Genomic DNA, 21,270 nt, shown 5'->3' on the forward strand with positions numbered 1-21,270 from the left:
GCCATTTGTAAGGGGCCCCCGAGAGTCGTGTCTGTGTTTTGGCTTTTGCAGCTTAACTGGCTGAATTCAGAGTGCTTGGTGTTCAGGAATGGACCAACTGCCTTGAGGCAACTGTGAGCCTGCAAGCCCAGCTCTCAACCCTGCTAACAAAGTGAGCCACCATCATGAGAAAAGGAAAATACCCAACTCTATTACCTTGGACAAACAAGGAGGGTGTGAACAACTGGTTTACAGCGTCTCAGACTGAAAACGAGAAGGGCCATTTGGAGGCTGCTAGTCCTACTGGGGAAACTGAGGCCTAGAGAGGGGTAGAATCTTCCCCCAACAGGGGTCCAGTGAGTTAGCAGCTGAGTGATCCTGGATTGGCGCCAAGGTCTTGTGTTACTTAAGCCGCCAGAGTGACAGAGTGGTTAAAAACCACCGCAGACACAGCTACTCACCACACGGGATGTCTGCTTTCCTGAGCCACGACAGCTGGGCCACCCAGTGGGCGGGAGACTCCCCTATTCAGGCAGGGTAACTTGGAGACAAAATTCCTAGAGATGAGATGTGGGGGCTTGCGGCTTCTGGCTCAGATGGCAGGATAACAGCCTTCTAATCCCAATACCATCAGAGCAAATCACATCACCTCCAAACCTCACTTTATCCACCTGCAAAGTGTGTACAAATAATCACTCTTATGTGTCAAGCATTGCCTCATCACTTTACGTTATGAACTCCTTTTAGCCTTATAATAATTCTGTGAGGTTTTGCCTTTATCTCCAAGTCAAAGATGAGGAAACAGAGTATAGTACAGGCAAAGTAAATGGGCCAAGATGACTGAACTCAAACCCAAACAGTCTGGCTCTAGAACTGGCTTTTACTTTCTATGATAAAATTGTCAAATGATAATAATAATTAATAGTAAAATAATCTAAACAACACAATGCATCCCTCATAGACCTGGTCTTTTGTTTGCTGTACTCCGATGCTTTGACACCAGGAGCCTTGCTAACTTTCGTGGAACTGCCCCACCCAGGGTCAGCCAATACCTAGAGGTAGTAAACAAATTTCTTGGGGGTGTGCTGTCCAAATAAAAACAAACCTACCCAGAGACCACACCCTCAATCCGCTCTTTAATCAAGCTCTCATACTCCAGGCTAAACTCCTGCCCTAATCACTGAGGGCCAGGCAACAGACCACTGGGACAGCCTCTATATTCCAGGGTCCACTGAAATCATTCAGATCCTAAACCTGCTTGCCCTGACTTTCTCTTTCCTTCTTGCAAAAACCACAATGAAGGCTCTGGTCACAGGGTCCCCTTCTCTCTCTTCCTCCTAACTGACCCTGGGGCTTCCTTGTGTGGCCCCTGTGGTGTGGTGGGCCCCCATCGCTTGTGAACTGTGAGTAACAAACTATCTTTTCAAGAATCACCATCTCTTGATCTGTTGAATTTATCATATCCCAAATTTTCTATCAATACACTATATTTTAAAACAATAAGTGAAAACTCTTTGCATAATGCTGAACAAATGTAAGCTATTGTCCCCCTATCCATTCAGTAATATATACTGATAGTTACCAATTTTGTGCCTTATATTTTACACAGATAATTTCATTTAATCATTAGTGTTGTGATGGTAAAAACTAGGAGTTACTACCCCTACTTTACAGATAAGAAGACTGAGACTCAACAGATTTGAGCAGTTTGGTTGGGTCACCCAGCTAGCAGATCGCAGCTTCCAGACACAGGTCTCAATTTGATCTTAAAACATCTGTCCCCTACTCCAAGCATAAGGGGACTTGAAGAGGACACTGTGAACTTCAAACCAGAGAGAACACGAAAATAAACAGAATCCCAAAGAGAAGTCTCTGCTTTTTTCCTACTAAATCAACTTCCCTTTGTGTTACATCTTATTTTTAAAACTTATATTGGAGTAGACTTGCTTTACAAAATTGTGTTATTTTCTGCTGTGCAACAAAGTGAATCAGTTACATGTATACATTTATGGACTTCCTTTCCATTTTATGGACTTCCTTTCCATTTAGGTCACTACACGGCATTGAATAGAATTTCCTGTGCTATACAGTAGGCTCTCATAAGTTATCTATTTTACACATAGTAGTTTATATATGTCAATTCCCATCTCCTAATTTGTCCTACCCTCCCCTTCCCTCACTTGGTAACCATAACTTTGTTCTTTATGTCTATGTCTCTATTTCTGCTTTACAAATAAGTTCATCTGTACCATTTTTCTAGATTCCACATACATTATATGATACTTGTTTTTCTCTTTCTGACTTACTTCACTCTGTATGACAATCTCTGGGTCTATACAGCCACTATAGAGAATAGTATGCGTGCGTGCATGCTCAATTGCTTCAGTAGTGTTTGACTCTTTGTGACTCCATGGACTGTAGCCCACCAGGTTCCTCTGCCCATGGAATTTTATAGGCAAGAATACTGGAGTAGGTTGCCATTTCTGCCTCCAGGGGATCTTCCCAACCCATGTCTCCTGAATTGCAGGCAGGTTCTTCCCTCACTGAGCTACCTGGGAAGCCCTGAAGAATAGTATGGAGGTTCCTTTTAAAAAAAAACCTCCCTTTTCCATGGAGGGAAGGGATGGTTAGGGAATTCTGGATGGACATGTACACATTGCTATATTTAAAATGGATAAGCAACATGGATCTACTGTATAGCACAGTGAACTCTGCTCAATGCTACATGGCAGCTTGGATGGGAGGAGGGTTTGGAAGAGAACGGACATATGTATATATATGGCTGAGTCCCTTTGCTGTTCACCTTAAACTATCATAAAATTGTTAATTGGCTATAATGCAATACAAAAAAGTTTTAAAATAAAAATAAAAAATTTAAAAACCCTTCCCTTTCTGTTGCATCTTAAGGAGATTTTCTCCGTAAAGAAATTTCACTTCCTATGAGCTTTTGCTTGTATATGTATTAACTCATTTCTGACTCATTTGTAAGACAAAGAGGGAAAACATGGTTTTAAAATAACACATACTTCCATTTCACCATGACCTGGAACAATATTTCCACTTGTTCCAAACAAGCAATTCATTCTCTGTCATCATCCTTATTGCCTGTTATCTGCCTTCTCACTGCAGTTCCCTTGAGAAAGATTGCTCATTAGGATCCACTCATATCCCCTATTAGAGTGGGTACTCCCACATTCCATTGCCCTATGACAAGGGACTCCATCATGATGGACAGTTCCTTTGGTGTGAGAAGATATTGTAATGAGAACTCTTCAGAATGAACCCTCTGAGGGGGAGAAGGCATGTACTGCCATCCAGAAGAAATGGGATGGAGGACCATGTTGGGGCAGGGACAACAAGGGCTCAGGTCTCCAAAAAAGGAAAAAGGGCTGCCATGTGGATTTGCCCAATGTCCACTCTGACTATAGCAGCATCACACTTAGCACACAGAAGCAGGTGATAGAGGACATCAGCATTCTTGCTTGCTCTCTCCCGTCTCTGTGGACCCAGCAGCAATCTCTTCCTCTTGGAGAATCACTCCCTCCACTCTCAATGCCTGTGGTCTCAGGGTGGTCAACCCAATCCCCCTAGCGCTGCAACTGACCAGTCAGACTGTTGCAACTACAACCAATTTAAGTTAATGAGAACCACCCCTGGAATTTAAAATGAAGAAACATGCCCTTTCCTTGGGGGTGGGTGAGTTAGTGGAAGTTGGCATGGAGGTGCTCATTTCCAGATTGCTACCAACTGGGGATAGCCTATTTGAGAACAAAGCCAATGACAAGGAAAGCAGGGATTGAGAGATAGGCATTCCACTGGCTTGGTCTGTACACCCAGGTCAAGTTCAACCTCGAATTAGATCCCCTGACTCTCAGTTGTGTGTGAGTTGCTACTGTCTCTTCTGTTCTTAAGCCAAATTTAACTGGGTTCTGTCTCTTGCTTCCATAGCCGCTACCCCTCTGAGCTGCAGAGAGAGGACCCTATGGCTGCTGCAACCACAAAGGCTTCATTTTCTCTTCCATGATAGCTCCAGTCTTGTCTCTTGAAGGTCACTTTCCTGAGATGGTCCTCTTCCACTTCCATTTTCCCTGGATATCTTCTATTTAACCTCTGAACCTTGTTCAGCAGACCAAGGCAGACCCTCTGTTATACACTGCACACACCGGTCAGCCTTCCTTCAGAGCACATTGCGCAGTTGTAACAATGCATCCATTTGGTAATCCTCTGGGTGGTCTCTTTCCGACTGGCAACCCCACAACAGCAGTGATTCTGTCTGCCTTGTTCTGCAGTAGGTCCTAACATAGTGCCTGACACATAGTATGTGCTCAACAAATCTTTGCTAAATAAATGTATGAGGAAAATAGCTATTTATGCTTCTATGGACATCACATAGTAGGAAAGACACTGACTCATTGGATTGGTGTCTGAAAAGACAAAGCAGTGGCTGTTTCATCCTTTAAGTCTCAATAGAAAGAAATGGGACTTGATAGAGTAGGACCACTGTTATCATATATTCAAAGGAGGGTATTCAGATGGAGGGAGGAGTCTTGCTTCTTCTCTACATAATAGGTCTGTAGACAACGGGGGTAGTACTAAGGAAGTGGGTGCTGACTCTATATGAGAAAGGACAAGCTAAGAGCCACACTGGGAATTCTGAAGACGGATTGTGTAAAATGTTCTTTATTCATTAAATTTTCCATAAGGACATGTGAATGGGTCCTCTGGGTCTTTGGCTGTATGTGCAAATCCTGAATCACAGTCATGGGTCTTAGTTTCATAGAATTGCAGGGCTAAGGAGCATCATAGAGGTCTAACTTCCTACCCTTCTCCTCCCTGTAGCTTGACCCTCAAGCAGTGGTACTGGGCTGGAACAGTGCTCCTGATGAGGAATTCCCACCTTACACTCTTGTCTAAGATAGCATGCTGGTGAACTTCCATCTCCATGCTTCCTTTCTGCTCCTTGAGCAGGATGCCTTTTGGAGAAGGTTTGGGCTGTGCCTTCAGAGCCTTCTGGTTGGTCTCTGCATGGTCAACAAGCTGCAGGGTGTCAGTACCAGCCTTATAACTAACACTGCTTAGAAATAGGATTTTTGGTGAGAGATGTTGCTACTCCTAAAGACAAACCTGCTAGTAAACTAGCTAATATCTTGGCTTCCCCCAGCCCCCTTGCTACCTCTACACAGATGACTCCAATGAGATAATTACTTTTCTACAAACATAAACATGACTGCAATCAATACAGTTAATAAAAAAAAACCAAAACAAAAGAAAACATGGTTTTCCAAAGAAAAGAAAATACCAACATTAAATGCATTTATATTGACACGAAACCAGGTTGGTCTGGAGCATGTGTGACCAGCTTGGTCCTTTGGAAATAACTTGGAGCTGTTCATCTCCCAGTCCCCCAACCTGGCTGGGGACACACCTTTTCCTCTGCCCCAGATGTAGGCTCTGGGAAAGCTGAGTGAGAATCATGCCAAGGAGAATTAGACTTTTACAAAAATGTTCTTTGGGGACTCAGATCTCTTTTGGAGGTTTGAGTTCCCTGTTGTTCTTTCCTTGGGCTGTGGAGAATTTTGCCAATTGTTTTCCTTCCCTGGATTTCATTTGTGTAATCTACTAAGACAGAAGAATTTCCCCCAATTGAATCACCCTCTAAGTGTTGCTGTAAGGATCTGAATACAAAATTGGCACAGTTTTGGAAATCACAGTGTCTTCAACATATGGGAGGTGGTCTTCCCAATCCTGGTTGCTTCCTCGCCTCTTTCAAGATTCTCATTTTATAACACTGGTGGGAGAGGATGTTCTCCTCACCTGGAAATTGACACTGGCTCCTGTGGAGTTAATTTAGCTAAAGTAAAAGCTGTTGAAGCATGAAACTTGGAAGGAAAGAGAATATCAACAACATCCATAGTATCAAATATTTATTGAACACTCATTATGGATTGTCCCTGGGTTAAACATTTCATGACAATTAGTTCATTTGATTCTTGGCAACAGTTATGTACTGTTATAAGCCCTATTTTACAGATGAGTAAATGTAGGCTGGAGTGATGTGTGTAAAAGAGTTGAGAGTGGTCTTTTAGAAAAATAGACAGGAGAGGCATCACTGAACCAGAAATAGTTGAACCAGGAAGTGAGCCCTGAAATCATCTAAGAGAGAGCATTCCAGGCAGAGGCATTGAATCAGAACTTTCTCAGGGTGGCTGCCAAGTTGTGGGCAAGGAGAAGAGTTGTAGGGAAGTTGAAGAGGTGGGCAGGGTGAGATGATGGTGGGTCTCCAGGATGGTCGCAAGAAGTTTGAGTCTAGCTGTGAATGTGGTGGCCATGAGAATTAAATAAAAGGATAGGTCCAAAGTGGCTTATGAGCTGCAAAATATTAAACTGATATGATACGCCATTGTAGTCACTCATTCATTCAACACTCTCCCCACCCTCACCCTGGTGCTGATCCATGTTCAATGTGCTTTACTCAAGGAGCTCAGATTCAAAACAGTTCTCACCATTTCGTGGATTCCAGACAGATTGTTAATGGACCAGCATTGTTCTCTGAGGACTCATGAACTAAGAACTGATCAGGTGGGAGAAGCCCAGAATAAGGCAGTCCACAGGAATCCCTCCTCCTAACTAACTCCTTCCAAACTAACAAGACGTTAAAAGAAGACCTGCTCCCTCGGTATGGAGAGATGTGTAATGGGGCATTGCAAGATGAGCCATGACTACTTTGAAGATAGGCTTGGAGCAATTCCAGAGAGAAAGACTCATTTCTAATCATCCAGAGATTTCCAATTGGGATTTAGTGGAGCCTGGGAAGAAATGACATTAAATACTCTTCCCCAGCACCAAAAAGAAAATGCAGAACAGAGAATTTACAGACTTAGAGATTTTATAGCAGAGGATTTGCACAGCCCCACATTGGTTTGCAGCCTCAAATCTGGAATCACCCTATGAATATATGCAAGGAAACAAACCAATACAGACATGCCAGAGGTGTAAAGTAATTCATGGCTAATGGGTCCAAGCATCATTCAAGTTAGGATGAAATTATTGGGCAGTCACCCAAACCTGGAATCCTCTATACTTAAAAAGGTAGGGTATATTTTCATTATCCTTGGTCTAAGACTTTGTAGCTTTGCCAATTTAATGGCAAATGGCATTTAATGGCTATCTTGCCAATTTAATGGTTGAATATTTTCTGACTGTTGCTTTTAGTTTTCTTGATTATAAGTAAAATGTATTTTTTAAAAGGAAGAGAGATATATTTGTAAATAATGACTGTAAGCACTGCCTATATCAACATAAAGCATATCACCTTATGTTTGTTCTGTGGTTTGCTTTGGTATTGCATTTTCTACTCTTTTTACAGATATGTGAATAGAAGTAAGATACGTTATCAAAAGTAATACCACTTAGCCAAATACATGTCTGATACACCTGTTTGTCTCTTGGGCATTAATTCACTCAACAGGCAGGTATGACACACCACCTCTATTAGTAAAGTAGTTGCTGCTGCCTCCTGCAGCAGAAGCCTCTCACATCTCAGTGGCTTGAAACAATAGAGGGTTAGTTCTCACTCAAAGTCCTGTGTGGGTTGGGTGGCTTTGCTACTCAGCTCTGTTCCAAGTGGTGACACTGGGATCCAGGCAATTCCTATCTTGTAGCTATGCCATCAGAACAAGGGCTCCTCAGACCCTGATGGCAGGGAAAGCAAGAACTGAAGGATTGTGTGGACTAACTTTAAGGGCTCACCTAGGGAGTGACTTGCAGCACTTTTACCCACATTCTACTAGCCCAGAGGCAGTCACGTGACCCTGGCAAGCTGCAAGGGAGTCTGAAGTGTAGCAAAGCACATGGATGGAGATGAGCACTCATACTCTCTGCCATAAACTTAAATGTCAGTGCTGTGCGTAATGAGAGGGATACAGAGGGGACTAAGACATGGACCTACCCGTCATTTCACAGTCTGATCAGAAAAAAGATCATGCATAATTATGCTATAAATCTGGTTATGATTGATTCTTTACCACTAAGCCACCAAAGTAACTGTCTATAATTGGCACATAATTATCAATTAGGTGCTACAAATCTCTCAGCCTTTTAAATTGTGGTATAGGTAGAGAGAATAGGAAGACAAAGCTATAGAGGCCAGAAACCATGAGGTGTGTCTTGGTAATAGTGAGAGAACACTTTAGCAAGGACATGTGAGGGGGACAAGTGGCAGGAAATAAGTCTGAAAATTTAATTTAGGTGCAGATCAGAGAGAAGCTAAGGAGTTTCAGAAGTCATTGACCATTTTTGAGAAGGAAACGAAAAGAAGATTAAGCAAAGGGATTATTTAATAAACACCAGTTTAGCCAAAGCAGGAAAAGTATATAATCACTTTGTACCTTGATAATCTTTCAGGGATAAGAATAAATGCGGATATTAATGTTTACTTTTTTGATTGTTGTGAGGATTAAGTGAATAAAAACATGTTAAATGTTTACATATATTAGTGTAAATATATGCAATAGTATTTGACAAAATAACCAGTTTGTATTAATATCAGCTGAAGAATATATAATCTTGCTTTACTAACATCTCTAAGGGAGAATGTCATAACTCAAAAGACAGTCTTGACAAGGCCATTAAAGAGATTGCCCAAATGTGCTGACAATCAGGTAAGAGGATCAAAATATCCACAGTGATAATGATGATTTTCTGGGAACTCCTGTAGTTCAGGAAGGTCACATTCCCTTGCATATACCTTCTTCCTTTAAGAGAAAGAAAACATTAAGGCACATTCCAGAGGCATATTTGTGGACATATTCCAGCTGACCCAGGAGCCCTGGGCAAAGCCATACAGCAGTTAAGAGAGTGAGGACTGGCCTCAGAATGTCTGGGATAGAATTCCAACTCTGCCATTTGCAAGCTGTTTGATCTTGTACAACTTACCTAAAACCTCCTTAAGTCTCAGTTTCCATGGGTGTAAAGTGAGCATAATACTTACCTCACAGGTGATTCATAATCATATGGATATGACATTTAGCTTGGTGGTACAAGATTTTCACTAAATGTTAAAAAAAAACACTTATTATTTGCTATTACTAATTAGAAGGCATAAAGCATAAGTAAAAATTATTTGTGCATAATTCCATTAACAGTGAAACTCTGAATCTAGTTTGGACTCAGTGACCCCTGTCCCAGCCCATTCTTAATGATGCAGAGACTGATGCAGAGACAGTAAAGAAGAAAGAGTGTAGACAAGTTGACCACTGTATACAAATTAATTCTGCAAACACGTATTGATGCCTATTGCATTCCAGACCCTCTGCTGGGCACTGGGGATGAATAAAACCCTTCCAGTGGCTTAGGGACACAAGTCAAGTGGGGGAGATAAAAATATAATCAGTAAGTATAAGGACCATAAAGCAGGATGAGTGTCATATGAAAGTAACCATCATGTGAGGCATCTGCACACTGGAGTAGGAAGAGGTGTCAGAATAATCTCCTAGGAGATGTGATGTTGAAGCTGGGTTTCTGAGACTGAATAGGAGTTGGCCAGGTGGAAATTGGGGTATCAATGTGAATCACAGGGGAGAAGTGCTCAAGAATTTTGCTTCTCAAAGTGTGGTTCAGACACCAGCATCTCATAATCACACGCACGATTTCAAGCCCCATCCCAGATCTGCTGAATAAGAATCTGATTTTTAACATGATCTCATTGTTTTTCATGGGCATCTTAACCTCTGAGAGCACTGGTACAGGAGGACTACACAGAGCAAAGGAAAAAAGAATAGAAATTTGGACTTGCTCAAGGAACTCTAAGAAGCTTAGACAACCAAGGACTAGCCAGGGGCAGAGGCAAATGGAACTAGAGAGACAGATCCCACACCAATACCACATTTGCATGGAAGGCAAGACACTTCTAAACTCAAGGCCCTTTACTTGGAACCCTCAGGCCTGTCCAATAGCAGCTGAGACTCAAACCATGGTCAAGTGAGGGATACTGGCTGTTTGACCCTGACATCTGTCCCACTTGAGAGAACTGACCTCTGTGTGCATTTCTTCTTCCAGACCTGGATCCATTAGAGCTGAATCAGCTGTTTACGTCTGCCCACATCACAGGGCTGCTCTGATGAAAGTTCATACAGACCAATCAATCAGGCCGACTTCAATTAATCCTAATTGTCCTGTTGGGATTCCTTGCCAATAACTAAGATGTGGTGAGATGCTGGCCTGGCTTCATCACGACTTTCAGAATTCCCATGATGCTGCAGGCATTGTGCACAATGCTGTGTGTCAAGGTGCGGGGGTGGGGGAGGAGTGCATGCGCATCCAAGCGCATGCGTGTACCGTCAGCCATCGCTGCGGCATACACAAAGAGCTTCTCAGAGCAACCTGCCTCCTCCCCCTTCCTGCGGCCCCTCCTCCAGGAGCAAAGGCGGAGCCACCAGAAAGACTGGAGATACAGACACGGATCACTAAAGGTCTCTCAAAGAATCCCTGGAGAGTTGCTTGATCGTTTGAGTCTCTTTCTCTTCACCTCTTGGCACAATTATGAGGCTATTTCCTTGTCTTTTACACATTCTGTGAGAGTGAGTGAGTGAAATTTGCTCAATCGTGTCTGATTCTCTTCGACCCCATATGGACCATAGCCTGCCAGGCTCCTTTGTCCATGGAATTCTCAAGGCAAGAATCCTGGAGTGGGTAGCAATTTCTTTCTCCAGGGGAACTTCCCAGCCTAGGGATCAAACTCTGGTCTCCTGCATTGCAGGCAGATTTTTTGCCATCTGAGCCACCAGGGAAATCCTACTCATTCTGTCTTTATCCTCAGCTCTTTTAGGCAGGGCAGTAGGCACTTGGATGTAGATGTCTTCCAGATTCCTTAGAGCTCCTCAGACCATCTCTTCCCCCATGGGTGCTCTGTGACTAAGCATCTCTTAATTGCCTTTCTCCCTGCCACTTGAACCGCCCCTCCCCTACTCCAGACCGTGATATAGATGACCGGGCTCCAAGTACGGGAACGTAATGGAGTTCCAATCATGGGGCTCCTTCCCTTGTAATCCTGTGGTTGTAGCAATGCTAGTTATGGGAGCTTGTGGCTGGAGTCCATAGGAAATTCACAGCAACTGTATTCATAATATCCAAAAAATGAAAAGCAACCCAGCTGTCCATTCTACCATTTAGTCCATTCTGCTACTGTAGAATGGCTAAAAATACAGTGACATCTCCAAAAATAGAATACTACACAGCAATAAAGATGAACAAACTCCTGATACATACAAAAACACAGATGACTCTCAAAAAGCTGAAGCTAAGCAAAAACAAAAAGTCTTACATGAGACTGTGTACTATAGATGTTATTTATATGTAATTCTTCACACTGAAGGGAAATAGAAACAAATAGAAATTCAAATCTAAAGGTCCTAAGTACTAAAACAAATCAAGAAGTAGCACAGTGGTTAAGTGGGGAGGGCAAGCTCCGAAACCAGAAAGCAGTGTTTGAATATAGCCTTACTGCTTACTAACTGCATAGCCTTGCATAAGCTGCTTTAATCTCTTAATTTAACTATGTTTCATTTTCCTCATTTCTAAAATCTGGATAATAGCACTGATCTCTTAGGATTATTCTGAGATTTAAATGAGCAAGTTCATATACTAGTTCAAACATCTAGTACCTAGCACATGCTTAGTACTTACCATTATTGCTACTACCACTACTATTACTATTAGTGTTATTTTTACTCCACAAATTGTATCTCAAAATACCCACAAAGCATGACAACAACTAAAAAAACAAAGATGAGTAGAGTTCCTAGATGTGTGGGAAGGCGTCCTGGAGGTAGTGGCACCAGGCCAAGGCTTTGAAGGATTGTCAGCCTGCTGGTTAACAATAAACTCGGTAGCACACGATCACCAATTCTCAAGGGTACAAAACGGTAAGTGTTTATTTAGTTCACAGGTCAGCTGGGGTCTATGCTAGCTTGAATGGGCTACTCTAAGCTGTAGGATGGGATAAATAGTTAACCCACACATGTCCTTCTCCAAGTGATGGGACAAGTTCAACGGAACAAAAGGAAACTCACAAGGCCTCTTAAGACTTAGGCTTGGAACTGGCCCACAGTCACTTCTGCCTCATTCTTTTGGCCAAAATAAGTCTCATGGTTTAGCCCAACATCAAGGTGGAAATAGACTTCATCTGTTTATTGAAAGGAACTGGCACTTTCATGTGGCAAAAGGAATGGATACAGGGTGAGTTGAAGAGATGAGGACAGTGATGCAGTCTTCTCACGGGCGAGAGACTAGGGAAAGGCCTGCACTGTGAACAAATGTATGGCGGCTGTCATAAGATTAGACTGGTTGGACTGAAGAGGAAGGGGCCGTCATGAAAAGAAAGACTCAGAGGGATTGGTCACAGAAAGCTTATCATATAAGGCAGCCAGATGTAGATAGATGGGATAAATCCAATGACCCTCCTTTGCTCTTGGGATAAAGAATCTAGACTGGAACATCCCCAAAAGTAAGAAGGCACTTAAAAAAACCCAGATAATAAAGAGTATGTCAAACATACTTAGGAGCCAACTGAAAGAGCTCCCAGAGGCCAAATTTTAGCAACAAAATAAAGTAATACTGGATTATATCTCATGGTATAAAATAAATATCCAAAAGTTCATCATGATAAAACTATATACAAACACATGGGGGAAAAGATAAATTTCCTTTGTGGAAAATTCAAAGCTCTTCCCAAATGTACAAGGCCCCTGTGATCTAGCCCTTGCCAGCCTCCCCAGCTTCATCTCCTGCCTTTATTCTCCTCATCCACAGTGTTTTAGCCACACTGTGCTTCCCTGGAGCTTTGCATCTGAAATTTCCTTTGCCTGAAACATTCTGCATCTAATTCTTCACACACCTGGTTTTTCTCATCTAGGTCTCAGCTCAACCGTCACCTCCACAGAGAAGTCTTCCTTTATTGCCCTGATCATTCCCTTTTCCTTCAACTTGTCTTACTTCCTTCATAGCACTCAGTACTTTTAATGTGATCTTATTTTCTTATTATCTTATTTGCATCCTCTCCAGTTTACAAAATAAACTATGAAGACAATAACCATCTTTATCATTTGAGTCCCTGATGCCAAGCAAGCTACCTGGCACATAGTAGATGCTCAATAAACATTTATGGCATAAATGAGTGAATAAATGAATGCTTATCAATCTCCAGGTTCTTGGAGTCAGGCACAGTGCCTAGCATAGAGTGAGGATGAATATTTGTTTTGTGGTTGTGCACATGGCTTAGCATAAAAATAAATTAATAGATTGATGAATGATTGAAGAAAACAAGGACTGAACATGAATAGTGATTGAAATATGTTTGTAAAATCCTGAACCGGCCCCATGTACTGCATTGGTATTGAGTGCATTAATCCAGATTAATTCTGCAAAGTTCCCTGGCATATAGGGCTACAGAAAGTCACTATGGTGGGAATTTATGGATGGTTTGGAGCTCAGCTCTTAGGGGTACCTGTTTGAGGTAAAGAGAAAAGGTTGCCTGAGAACTTCTCCTCTAAACATTTAATGAGGCTTTTGGAACAGATCATTTGGAGAGGAAGCTACAGAGATAAGGGCCAAGGTATAAAAGTAGATGGATTTCCTTATTGAAATGACTCCTAGTCATATTTTCCCTGTGTGGCATAATGATTAAAACTCATAAATTACCATTAACTGTGAAGCAAGCGAATAGTAAACCTAGAGTATCTGCTCTATCTCAGATCTGGGTCCCCAGAGCCCCCAGGAAAGTGTTGATGGCTGTAGGAACCACATCTGGAGAAGAACCTCAAAGACCTCCAGGTCCCCAGACACAGAACAAATAAACATGTAGCACTTGGAATCTGTTCCTGAAAGGGAAGGCCCAGAGGAATGAGGGGCTGAGGATGCCTCAACTATGGATGAAGTCTCCTCTCAGGTTATGTGGTTACTGTGTATACAGAGTATTGCTTGTGGAAGGACAACTCCCCCACAACATTTAAAGTAGCAAATCTATAACGCAATCCTTTCAGCCAAGTGGAAGGCTATGAGATCCTAGAGAGAGGAAAAATGTCTTTCCTGCCTTAGTATGGCCCCTGTGAGGCTTAGAGTGATAAGTCCCAAGCTGAGTGTTGAATCAGCATCTTCCTAGGATTTTTAAAATAGAAATTCCCAGGTCTCAGCCTGGACCAATGAGTCACAATCACTCAGGATAAGGCTCAGGGAAGCTGTGTTTGTAAAAATTCCTTACTAGCATTCTCACCATCATCAGAATAGAAATGAATAAAATAAGAGAGGCAACACTTTCCTAGCACCAGACAAAGAGGCATAATTGTGATTCATGAGAGAAATGAAGCATTTAAGGAGAAAAGACTTGTGTTTGCTCTGACTTTCTGACCCATAGTTCTTTCCAAAGTGAATCAGAGAGAGGGGAAACCCAAAGAGATCCCAGTGATCTGACTGAGCTGAGCAGAGTTTGGAGTTTGGGCTGCTGAAATGGCTGGGATTTGAGGAATGGACACTAAAGGAGGAGAACTGTGGAGAGGAAAGACCCCAGAAGTCGCTGTGGGTATGTTTTGTGGCACCTTGGGTGAAGCCTGGGCTTGGAGAGTCCAGAGCAAGAGTTGGTGAAGCCTATTAGAGAGCAACCGCTAAGAGTCTGAGAACTAGATGGAAATGCCAGAGGCTCTGCTTGACTGCGAGCTCCAGCTCTGCTGAAGTCTAGAAGCTCTAGCGTGTATCTCAGTTAAGACTGCAGAAAGGGCATATACTAGGGTAAGGATCACACCTTAGAGCAGGGTTTCTCATTTGGAACAGATAACCCCTCACTATGGGGAGCTATGCTGTGCACTGTAGGAGGCTTAACACCAATCCTGACCTCTACCGGTTAGACGCCAATAACATCCACCCTACTTATGACAACTCAAAATGTCGCTAGATACTGCAAAATGTCCTTGGGGGAAAATGCACCTCAACTGAGAAACACTGCCCTAGAATCAGGGCAACATCTCATGACTAATGATGAAAGTGAAATAGAGTGGTCCTAACAGAAAATAAAACAAAGCCAAAGGAGATCAAGAGGATTCACCAGTAGTTTAAATGTCTTCAATAACTCAAGTTTTTAAAGGAAAAGGGTATAATCCAGCTTCCCTAAGAGGTATTATCCACAATATCCAGCGTAAAATAAAATACTACTAGGCAAGTGAAGCAGGAAAATTGTGGCCCATAATCAAGAAATTGGTAGGCAAATAATTAGCAATATTATATTGTATAATTGAAAGTTGAGAGTAGATCTCAAAAGTTCTCCTGAAAAGAAAAAAAGAATTTGTAACTATGAGAGGTGATGGATACTAACTAAACTTGTGGTAGTCATTTTGCAATATATACATAGATCAGTATGTTGTACACCTTAAACTTATACAGTGTAATATATAAATTATATATCAACAAAACTGGGGACGAGGAAATTGGTAATCAATAGAAACAGACTCTTAAATGGCAGAGGTATTGAAATTAACAAAAGGACTCCAAATCATTATTACAAATATATCCAAACACTCAAAAGAACAAATAGATAAAAAAGCAAGGAAATGAGTTTCAGCAGAGAAATGGAAACAATGAAAAATTATCAAATAGAAATTATAAAACTGAGAGTTACAGTATTTGTCTTTTAAAAATTCCTTAGATGGGGTTAACAACAGATTGACAAATATAGAATAAAGTGTCATGAAACATGAAGATAGATCAACAGAAATTATTCAGTGTGATGAACAGAGAGTAAAATGAGTGTTTTTTAAAATGAACAAGCACTACCTATACAGCCAACCACCTGAGACAAATGTGTCAAAATTATTCAGTGGGGAAGAAAGTCTTGCCAGCAAATGGTATTGAAACAACTAGATTAGCAATATGAGGGAAAAAGGACCTTATATCATATATAACAATTAATTTGAGATGAACCATATTTAAATGCAAAATCTGAAAGAAGATATATTAATAAAAACTTAGAGTAAGCCAAGATTTTGTGGTTTACAACAGCAAAAGACAATAATTAGAAAAGAAAAAGATGATAAAGTGGATGTCATCAAAATTAAAACATTTTGTCCTCAAAAGACACCATTAAATAAATGAATAGGGAAGTCACAGATTTGGGGAAAAAAAGTTCTCATAAATACATTATATATATATGTACCACATCTTCTTTATCCATTTCTCTGTTGATAGACATTTATTCCTCAGCCATTAAAAAGAATGAAATAATACCATTTACAGCAACATGGATGGGCCTAGAGATTATCATACTAAGTGAAATAGGTCAGACAGAGAAAGACAATTATCACATGATATTGTTTCCATGTGAAATCTAAAAATAAATAATATAAATGAACTTATTTACAAAACAGACAGACTTAAAGAATGAACTTACCATTACCCGGGTCAGAAGGAACATTTACAGAGTTTGGAACTGACATGTACACACTGCTATATTTAAAAGAAATAACCAACAAGGAAAAAAAAAATATATATATATATATATATATATTTCACAAAGGACTTGTATCCAAAATTAAAAAGAATGTGTATAACAACTATTTTTAAAACCCAAAATTTTTAAAATAGCAAAATATTTGAACAGACATTTCCCAAAAGGAGATATATAGCTAGCTAATTAGCACATAAAACATTCAAGATCGTTGGTCATTAGGGAAATAAAAATTAACAGCAGAATGTGTAAGCATACATACAATAAAGATTGACAGCACTCAGAGCTGGAAAACACACAGCACAGTCAGGACTCTTGAACATTGTTGGTGGGAATATAAAATAGCACAACCAGTTTGAAAAATGTGCTGGAAGCTTTGCACAAATGTAAACAAACACTATGACCAAACAATTCTATTCCTGGTTATTTACCCTCAAGAAAGTGTGTACAAACACGCACGTGCACACACACACACACACACACACACACACTGGAAAACTTGTATAAGGAGATTCATAGCGGCTTTATTCGTAATATCCAAAAACTGGAAAACAGCCCAGGTGTCCATTTTACTGTTGTAGAATGGCTAAAAATACAGTGGTATCTCCCACAACAGAAAACTACACAGCAAGAAAAATGAACAAACTCTTGATACATACAAAAACGTGGATGACTCTCAGAAAGCTTAAGCTATGTGAAAAAAAAAAAAAGAAGAATGAAAATTTTACATGAAGACTATATCCTGTAGATTTTATTTATATGTAATCCTTCAAACTGAAGGGAAACAGAAACAAATAGAAAATCAAATCTAATGTGATTATTGTGCAATGCAAAGGTCTTAAGTACTAAAACAAATAAGAAAAAGAACAAAATTGGAGGACTGACACTACCTGATTTAAAGAATTGCTAAAAAGCTACAGAAATAAACAGTGTGATACTGGCAGTAGACTAGAGTAGGAACAATGAAACAGAATTGAGAGTTTAGAGACAGAACCACACATCTACAGTTAACTGATTTTTCATAAACTTATCAAAACAATCAATGAGGGAAAAGAAAGACTCAAACAAATTGTATTGGAACAAGTTGATAACTGTATGGGAAAATTTTAACTTCAACTATACCTTATACCGTACAAAAATTTAATTTATACTTGATCAAAGGCATTAAGGTAAATGTCCAACCTCAAAAGCTGTAAGCTTCTAGAAGAAAACATATGAGAAGATCTTCAAGGCCTTGAAGTAGGCAAAGATTTCTCAGAGAGGAACTTAAAAGCACAAATGATAAAAAAAACAAAAATTGGCAAATTGGGCTTTATCAAAATATAAAATGTCTGTTTACATAAAGACATCACATAAAGAAAGAAAAAGCAAAGCACATACTAGAAGTTATTTTTATTTCTGACAAAGGACTTGCATTATAAATGTGTTATTTTCCCTAGAACTCAATAGTTAAATATAACACCCTGAGAATGACCAATAAGCTCATGAAAGGATGTTCAACACCATTTGTCATCAGGGAAATTCAAATTATGATTCTAATAAGATTCTACTCCGTACTCACTATTTTATAACATTAAAAACCTGTCATCACAAAATGTTGAAAACAATGTGAAGCAATGGAAACTGTCATATTTTGCTGGTGGGTGCGCAAAATGTCACAAGATCTTTGGAAAACTCGTTGGTAGTTTCTTATAAAGTTACCTCTATACCTACTCTGTGACCAAGCAATTCTACTCCAATGTCAGCCTCATTTCTAGCAGTGAAAGTGAAAGTCACTCAGTTGTGTCAGACTCTTTGAGACCCCATGGACTATACAGTCACTGGAATTGTCCAGGCCAGAATACTGGAGTGGGTAGCCTTTCCCTTCTCCAGGGGATCTTCCCGACCCAGGGATCAAACCCAGGTCTCTCGCACTGTAGGCAGATTTTTTAATCAGCTGAGCCACAGGGAAGCCCAAGAATACTGGAGTGCGTAGCCTATCCCTTCTCCAGTGGATCCTCCCAACCTAGGAATCAAACTCAGGGTCTCCTGCATTGCAGGTGGATTCTGGTGGAGGAAACAGTAAATAAAGAGGTAACAAATGAGGAAATAAGACAATTTCAGATTGTGGGTGTGAACAGATAGGTAACACTTTAATGCATGTAGCAAGGTTGTAGTGAGGTAGTAGCTGCTGTTATTTTTATTGATCTATGAGATCCTGGAAAATGGAGCTGGTTCTGAATTTTTCCTAGTCTTGAGCACAGTGTGTGAAGACAATCAAAATATGTTTGGTTGAATGTCTGAGTTGGCATGAGTGAATGAACTAAAACAACCAATGGCAACTGATGAACCCAGATCCACAATCAAAAGAAAGCAATGAAGCCCCAAATCATGACATACTGGTGATGTGCATAGGCACTTAGAAAAGGGAGATGGGCTGGAGAAGTCTGTGAAGGCTTCCTGGAGGAGGTAAACTCTGAGCTGATTTTCAAAGAAAGGTTTGGAAGGCAAAAGTGAATGAGAGGCGAACTGGATTGGGCTGGAGAAGATTCACATGAGGAGGAGACTCTGGGCAAGAAGCCTGATTGACATGGAAGGCTCTGCTGATGACAGCCATGCAACAAGAGGGAGGTCTTCTCAGCCTGCTGCCAGATCCTCAACCAGCTCATAACCTAGCAGCACTCAATGCAGCCAGGCAGGGCTATCTAGTAGGTGGTTTAAGGGCATTTGTTCCTGCTGAGCTCTCCTGCTCCAGCCCTGGCAGAGTGTCTGGGCTATATTCTGCAGCTTTCTGAGAGCACCGTTAGCTGACATCCTAGCAAGTCTCTGATGGGGTGTGCAGGGAGGGCACTTGTCTCAGAGGTAATTTGTAACTGCAGTGTGTGAGTGCTCGGTCGTGTCTGACTCTGCAACCCTATGGACTATAGTCCACAAGGCTCCTCTGTCCACAGGATTTTCCAAGCAAGAATACTGGAGTGAGTTGCCATTTCCTTCTCCATGGGAATCTTCTCAACCCAGGGATGGAATCCATATCTCTGTGTCTCCTGCATTGCAGGCAATCTTTTACCACTGAGCCGCGTGGGAAACTGGCAATTGCAGGAGGGATTGGAAAGGAAGTAGGGCTGGGACATCGTCAGCTTGAGCATTGACCTCAAATTTAAACTGCCTGCGCTGATTTGTTAGATCCTAAACAAAATCATACTTTTCAAACTGAATACTATACCTAGACGGTTCAGAAGACCCAGAGGGATGGGGTGGAGAGGGAGGTGGGAGGGGGGACCGGGATGGGGAATACATGTAAATCCATGGCTAATTCATTCCAATGTATGACAAAAACCACTGCAATATTGTAAAGTAATTAGCCTCCAACTAATAAAAATAAATGGAAAAAAAAAAAAGAAACATCGATGAATCATTTCAAACTAGAAAACTAGATTTTTCTAAAATCGATGACCTAGAACAGTATCTTTCAAACATTAATGAAGATCAGATTCTCCTGGAGGGCCTATCCGGCCATGGATGGCTGAGTTTCCCCCACAGTTTCCCACCCTGTAGTTCTGGAGTTAGGCCTAAGGACTTGCATTTCTAAGGAGTTCCCAAGAGATGCTAATGATGCGGGTCCAGGCATCACACTTGAGAACCACTCGTCCAGAGTTATCTAGGAGCATCAAAATATCCTCCGAACTTAAAATAATAAACAGCTTAAAATTTCTCATTGAATTCCTTCTTAGAATGACAACTGTAACAGTGACAACTATTGTGTTTCCTGAGTCACTACATCCAATGCTATGGTCTTCAGTTTTCTTGGTTGCTTAAGGTTTCCCCTAAATATCTGGTTTTGAAAGTAATGTGAGCCATTTCTTCAGTAAAGTACATGCATACAGGTGCACACAGAATTTTATCTGTATTTTGCTGGGGTTGAGTCCAGACCATACTGTTTCAGTTGGTTCATACTTAACCCAAAAATCTGTGAATGCACCCAGAGACTGCACCTATGGTCAGGAATGGGGTTTTAGTGCCTTCGTCCAGTGGGGTGATTCTAAGCTAACTGCTTATCCTCTTTGGGACTGCGAAGTGAGGCTACTCAAACCTCTGGAGAATGGGTCTTTCTTAGGAAGCTAGAGAACAGTTCTCCACTTTTGATTTGACATTCTTTTTCATTGTTTAAAATTTTGGCCATGTGTACTTTTGTAACATACCTTTGTGTGTTAATTTTCTGAATATATACACACAATCTTTTTCACGAGGTCCAAATAAATAGCCAATTACACACTTTTAACACCTTCATGTTCTACACGCAAATACAATTTCTCAGATCTCCAGCCATGTTAATTTTCAGTTGCCACGTTTAAGATCATAAAAATCACATTAAAATGGCAAACAAATCAAGGTATCTGAATGTGGTATAAATATTAAACAGGTACCATCCCCCATGAGTTGAGACTTCAAGTGAGAAAATATATGAGCAATAACTTTGGAAATTGGTTGTCTGCATTTAAAGGTTATTGTTACTGTATGGTCATCATCATAATGCCTACGGGGTTTGAAACACTCCCAAGGCCTCCTAGAAGCTCCTTTCTGCAGGAGCCAAAACCTGTTTCCCTCATACTCAACTCTTCATGTGGGAGGCAGATAGAAGGCTCTTCTTAGAAAGAAGCTCAACTCCTTAACACTTAAATTCCAGTGTGAATATGTGTGTGTGTGTGCACATGTATGTGTATGTGTGGTCTTTAATGAATGCTTCCTACTCACCCTCCTACTCTCTCTTTCCCCAAACACACACACACACACACACACACACACACACACGATAAACATAAATGACA

The sequence above is a fragment of the Odocoileus virginianus genome, chromosome 20 (genome assembly GCF_023699985.2).
Source record: "Odocoileus virginianus isolate 20LAN1187 ecotype Illinois chromosome 20, Ovbor_1.2, whole genome shotgun sequence".
Classification (NCBI taxonomy): domain Eukaryota; kingdom Metazoa; phylum Chordata; class Mammalia; order Artiodactyla; family Cervidae; genus Odocoileus; species Odocoileus virginianus.